Here is a 7,184-nt window from a genome sequence, read left to right as displayed (position 1 = left end):
TGGGTGACAGGGTAGGCATGGCTTCAGCTTTATGAGATGATGCCCGATCGTGCTTCAGAGGGCTTGTCCCTGTTTATGTTCCCACCTCCAATGTGTGAGAGTTCCTGCTCCATCCAGTTCATTGCCAGCACTAAATACTATAATACTTCATAACTGTTGTCATTCTGATAGGGTTATCCTGATTTTTTGGGTATAATATTATTAAGTAAGCATTTCCCCATATGATTACACATTCTTCCTAAGTATAATTTGCAATAGGTATGCTGTATTTTTTGTATGACTATCATAATTTACATAATTAACCCTTTATTTTTAATAAACAATAAACAACTGTTTCATAAACAGTCCTTCAGATTGCTTCAAACTTTTCAGAACGATAAAACACTGTGATGGGCAATGTTCATCTGTAAAACTTTTCCTGTATTGTATTATTTTTTTAGGATAGAGTCCTAGAAGTGGAATTATTTAGTCAACGTGTACAAGCAAAAAGAAACTGTTTTAAGTGGGCGTATGTGCCTTGAGGACAAAGGGAATCAAAGATTAGTGTAAAGGGAAGAAGTTTGCCTTTCTTGGTCCAGAGCTTAGCCAGAGGCTCCTAGTTTCTTCTTAGTTCTGTTACTGAAATTTGTGAAGGTGAGGTATGACACTGGAATGCACCCTCTTCCTTAATAGGACACTTCCAGGAAAACAGCAATCTTTGAAGTCTTACTGATAAGGAGAAAAATGTATCACGTGAAGACAGATTTTAGGTTTTATTTTGTTTCCTGTAGGCATTTATTGAGCTGTTATTTGGAAATGCTTTACATATATTATCTGTTAATCCTCAGCAACAATGAGGTGGATTCTCTTATTAGTCTCAGCTTATGAATGAGAGGACCAAAGATTTATAGCTAAGTAGGTATAAAGATTTGAATCCAGCCAGTGTGTCTCCAGTGTACCATACTGTACCATACTGTCTCCCTGCAACAGTATAAGAGCATTTCTACTCAATGTTTATGTGACTGATAGAAGCAATAGATACTGTCAGAATTCAGAGAAGGGATAGATGAGTGTGGACCAGAGTGCATGAGGAAGGCTTCAGCAAGCAGCATCCTCCCTTTTGGTTGGACTGTGACTTGGAGTGTTTTTTAGACGTCACATCAGATTTCTCTGGCAGTATCATCTCTCACCCTCCTGATCTTGCAGAGTAAATTGATAAAATGCAAAGTGAATTCACAGACACCGTGTTCCTTCTGAAGTGTAGCTAGCTCATCCTTCAGGCTCGGTATGTGTTTGATGAGAAGTCTCCTTGGCTGGTCATGCATAGGGTGGAGTCAGCTAGAGATCTCCAGAACACTGCTGCCTCTGTGGTGGAGGACGGTAGGAACCTTCAGCATCACAACTCCAGTTAAAGACGTAACCGAACGGAACACTCTGTGCCGAGTACAAAGTCAGGCATTTTCCTCTATGTTTGTTTTCTGTCATTGTTGTGACTTCTGGGAAACTGCAGGAGCAGACAGCCAAGAGTCATACACAATGATCAGACAGTGCAACCCTTTCCTAGTAAATGGCAGGGTCAAGAGGTGGGAAATAACATAGCGCTCATGTTATCATCTGTGTGTTACATGATGTAATACAAAGACTCAAGCCAATATGGGAACCCCACTGCAGAACAAAGAATTTGTGGAATTCTCTATTCAATGTAGAGAATGTGAATTTTTGCATTTTACTAACAATGTACATTTTTACTAAACAACTCAGTATGTAATGAGTCTTTTTGAACCTGAACCAAATCTATGAACTTTGATATACTCTTCCAACCAAATCAGGACTTGTCGGTCATTTATTCAACAAAAACCTTATAGAATGACAGCTCTGTGCCAGGCGCGATGCTCAGCACTGGCTGGCCCAGGATAAAGGACTCTGCCCTTGGCCTCAAAGTCTTCACGGTTGACTAGAGCTTCAGACACAGTATCGCTGCAGCCAGGTGCTGATATTGGTGGTCGCATAATGAGCACCCCCCACAGTCTTGCCCTTGCCCCTCGATTTCTACAGCTGGTCCCCTCTTCTGGTGCAGTGAGGGGCCAGAACCTGAAAGAACTCTGCTCTGTGGACCACTTCTCCAGAGAAAAAATTCCCTGTACCACCCACTCCTACTTGCTGTGTTTCCCCCGCCCCCAAACCCAAAGATTTTCCTGTGAAAATTATCCCACTTGCACCTACATTTAAAATTAAATTTTTAGTTAAATTTTAATTTAAAAGTTTTTTAAATTTTTAATTGTAAGTCACATGCAGTTGTGAGAATAATACAGAGAGATCCCATGTATCTTTTACCTAGTTTCCCCAAAGGTAACATCTTGCAAAACTAGTAGTACAGATAACATGTTAACATTGACACAATTCACAGTCTTATTCAGATTTTTTCAGAGTTGCTTGTATAGTTGATCATTGAACAACACAGGTTTGAACTGCATGGGTCCACTTATATGCAGATTTTTTTCAATGAACACATTCAGTACTACACAACCTGTTAGTTGGTTGAATCCGAGGATGTGGAACTGCAGATACTAGGGGCTGACTATACCACTTGAGCATCTCTGGATTTTGGTATCTGCAGCGGGTCCTGGAAACAATGCCCTGTGGATACGGAGGGATGACTCTGTGTGTGTGTGTGTGTGTGTGTGTGTGTGTGTGTGTGTGTGTGTGTGTGTGTGTGTTTAGTTCCCTGCAGTTTTATCATATGGATGAGTACTGTCCACCACTGCACTCAAGATACAGAAGACTTCCATCACCACAGGCCCCTGGTGTTGTTGCCCTTTTATCACCATATCCACCTCCTCCTGCAACCCCCTCCCTCCAGGCCCAGTTCCTAATCCTTGGCAATCACTGATCTCGTCTCCATTTCTATCATTTTGTCATTTCAAGAATGCTACGTGAATGAAATCACATGGTATATAACCTTTGGAGAGTAGCTTTTCTCACACAGAGAAAAAGCTTCATCTCCCTCAACACTCACCCAAGTTGTTGTATATCAGTAGTGTGTACCTTTTTATGGCTGAGTAGTATTCCATAGCATGGACATCCAACAGTTTGTTGAACCGTTCACCTGCTGAAGGCCATCTGGGCCATTTCTAGTTTTTGGCTTTTATGAATAAAGCTACTATGAACATTTTTGTGCAGGTTTGTATGTGAACATATGTTTTCTTTTCTCTGGGATAAATGCCCACGAGTGCAATTGCTGAGTCAAATGGTATTTGTGTGTTTAGTTTTATAGGAAAATGCCAAAGTATTTTCCAGAGAGGCTGTACCATTTTGCAATCCTGCCAGAACTGTATGAATTATCTAGTTTCTCCATATCCTTGCCAGCGTTTAGTGCTATCACTATTTTTTATTTTAACCATTCTGATAGGTTCTGACAAGTATGTAGTGATGCCTCATTGAGGTTTTAATTTGCATTTCCCTAATGGTTAATGACATTGAACATCTTTTCATGTGTTACTTGCCATCTGTTACCTTCTTTGATGAAACGTCTTTTCATGTCTTTTGCCCATTTTTCAGTTGGATTGTTTATTTTTTTACTACTGAGTTTTGAGGGTTCTGGATACTAATCCAACTAATTTGTTGGATTTGTGGTTTTGCAAATATTTCTCCCCATCTGTATCTTGTCTTTTCATCCTCTTAACAAGGTCTTCACAAAGCAAAAGTTTTTCATTTTGATGAGATAAAATACATTTTTGTACTTCTTAATGTAGTTTCATGTCTACAGGGAAGATAAATGTTAGAGACCAGTTTCCTGAACACTTCAAGTCTCCCTGTAGAATTCTCTTTAAGATTCATTGATCTTGAGAAATCAAGTGCATGAAATTGTTGCGTTTGCTAAAAAAGGAATCTTAGAAGGCAAGTTCACTAGCCTGCAGAGTTTGAGTCTTTCTGCTTTCCTGTTTTCATCAAAATCTTGCCAAGTGGAAGTTTTGAGCTTCTGTGCCAGATGATTGCTAATGCTAAATAAATAGCAGTGATTGTTTTCTTACCGTCATATAGAACATGTTATCTTAAAAATTAAATATAAACATCAGGAGTGCTCATTTCCAGTTGGCTGTAAATCAGGCAGTTAAAATTAGAGATTCATATTTGCATCAGCCCTGGAAGCTTCTGATCTGCAGTATAAACAAATTATATATATATAAATATATATATATATATAATTTATATGTATATATCAGTGTGTGTTCACCGTAAGCTAGCTGAATAAAATTTTTAAAATTAATTAATTAATTAACTTTTGGCTGCGTTGGGTCTTTGTTGCTGTGCACGGGCTTTCTCTAGTTGCTGCGAGCAGGGGCTACTCTTTGTTGCGGTGCCTGGCCTTCTCATTGCAGTGGCTTCTCTTGTTGTGGAGCATGGGCTCTAGGCGTGAGGGCTTCAGTAGTTGTGGCACGCAGGCTCAGCACTTGTTGCACATGGGCTTAGTTGCTCCGCGGCATGTGGGATCTTCCCAGACCCGGACTTGAACCCGTGTCCCCTGCATTGGCAGGCAGATTCTTAACCACTGTGCCACCAGAGAAGTCCCTGAATAAATTTTTAAAATCTGATTTATTCTTCTCTTTCCACGCTTTGTCCTTAAATCCTTCGGGGAAAAAAAAAAAGCTTGCTGTATTTTTTGTCCTATAAATTTTCCCTGCAGAAGGAACACTTTTCCTATATTATTAAATAAAAATGGAATATGAAAGGAAATACACTATCCTTTACTTTATAAGAGGCTTACATTTTCATCTTTAAAGTCAGACTTTCCTTTATGTTTATTTCCTCCTCCCTGCTTTAATGACATGAAGCCTAACATACCTAAGAAGCTGACTGTTCGCCAGGAGACCAATTTCTTCCTTTGCCCTCCCACTGTATACCAAGGATGTAACTATCTTTGCATCTCTAGCAACTTTTTTTTGGCAGTCTGTCTCCCTGTCTAAATGGGATGGCCTTTCAGGATCGGACCATGTCTTATTTGTTTTTATATCCCCAGCACCAAGAACAGAGCCCATCACATGAAAGGTGCTCAATAAGTAATTGCAGAGTTCACAAACTTCAGTAACCAGTCAGTATCTGAAAAATGGCAACGTTCATTGTTCAGCAAATTTTCATCCTTACATATTGTTTGTTCCAACCCCTTGAGGGCAAAAGCTATCTTTTGCTTACTTCTTACTCGTTTCTTAAAACCCTATTGCTTGGAAAATAACTAGGCATTTAATAAATGTTGAATCTATCCATTCACTCAGCAAGTATGTACTGAATACATGATACTATGTTAAGAACCAGGAATATACACACTTACCTAGAAGGTGTCGTCTTTTCCTTCAGGTAACCTACAGTCTAGTTGGGGGGAGGGCACATATAAATTACCACATAAAATATTTAAATAGCATGATAAGCTATTATAACTTTTGTGTTAAAATGAGAGGTACAGACTATAATTAGCTAAAGAGTCTGCAGGAGGTCATCTGGCATGGACTGACCAAGGAAGGCTCTGTACCTAGTGGTCTGAGAAAATCCTCTGTCCCCAATAGAATTTTCTGCTCACTCTCCCTCTATTCATGCTTTCCACAGTTCCTGCTTTCTCTTGAAATGCCACCCTTTTCATTGTTTTCTTTCTACCCAGACCCAGCACTGAATGTTGTATTAGGATTTTTAAAACTGGTTTAAGTAAAAAGAGGAATCCCTTGCCTCATATAACCAGAAAGGGGGGTCTAGCCACATCTGATGTGGTGGATCGTCTGCCATGATGGCAGCCAACAGTTCTCCCATCCCTGTATGCGCACACTACTCCCTACTCCTTCCATCAAGAGGTGGATACTGTTTCTCTTCCCCTTGAGTCTGGGCTGGACTTTTGACTCATTTTGACCAATAGAATGTGACAGAAGTGGTGTTCTGCCAGCTCCAGGCTAGGCCTTAAAGAGGTTTGGCACCTTTTATTTTTAATCTCTTGGAAACCAGTCACCATGTGACGAAGTCCAACTACCCTGGTAGAGAGGGGGGAGCCCTGGAAGAAAAGAGACTATAAAATATAAAATATTTTGTTTAAATGTATAAACATATACAACTAGAGACAGAGGCCTGGCCAGCCCCATGCATTCCAGCCACCCCCATTCCTATAGGTGCTGACATATGAGGGAAGCCATCTTGGATACTCCAGCCCCAGACAGTGTTAGAAGAGCAGAGAAAAGCCATCCCCCTTGGAGGCTTGCTCAAAATGCAGAATGTCATAAGTCAATATGTTTTAGGGTGATTTGTCATGCAGCGATAGTGGAAAAAGCTGGATCTAGTGCTCTCACAATTCAGTAATGAGTCTTTCTCCTTCCATGGCTCTGTCTTCCTCTTGGGGGAGGCTGTCTTTGTATGTCTACCACATACAGCAGGGACGCCCACCATAGCAGCAGGCTTATAGTCTACCAGCTTAACCATGCCTACTGGAAGGGCACAGTTCTTTCCCAGTAGTTACAGCAAAAGTCTCAGGGGAAACTCTGATTGGCTCTGACTGGGTCACATGTCTATTTCTGAACAACTTACAGTGACTCTGATTGGCCAAGGCTGGATCACATGCCTCTTCCTGGAGCCAGGGGTCGTGCATGGTCAGCCTCACCTAAACCGCTTGGATTGAGGGTGGGGGTGCGATGGGTCCCAAAAGAAAAATCCAGGCAGTATTTTGAGAATAAGGGGCTGGATGCTAGGCAGACAAAAACAACAAATATGTACTATAAGAGTCAAGTATAATCCTACCTCTTTTTTTTTTTTAACATCTTTACTGGAGTATAATTGCTTTACAATGTTGTGTTAGTTTCTGATGTATAGCAAAGTGAATCAGCTATACGTATACATATATCCCCATATCCGCTCCCTCTTGCATTTCCCTCCCACCCTCCCTATCCCACCCCTCTAGGTGGTCACAAAGAACTGAGCTGATCTCCCTGTGCTATGTGGCTGCTTCGCACTAGCTATCTATTTTACATTTGGTAGTGTATATATGTTCATACCACTCTCTCACTTCATCCCAGCTTACCCTTCCCCCTCCCCATGTCCTCAAGTCCATTCTCTACGTCTGTGTCTTTATTCCTGTCCTGCCCGTAGGTTCTTCAGAACCATTTTCTTTTTTTAGATTCCATATATATGTGTTAGCATACGGTATTTGTTTGTCTCTTTCTGACTTACTTCACTCT

This window comes from Physeter macrocephalus, chromosome 6 (assembly GCF_002837175.3).
Source record: "Physeter macrocephalus isolate SW-GA chromosome 6, ASM283717v5, whole genome shotgun sequence".
Classification (NCBI taxonomy): domain Eukaryota; kingdom Metazoa; phylum Chordata; class Mammalia; order Artiodactyla; family Physeteridae; genus Physeter; species Physeter macrocephalus.
The sequence above is the reverse complement of the archived record's forward strand: the minus strand, read 5'-3'. Positions refer to the sequence as shown.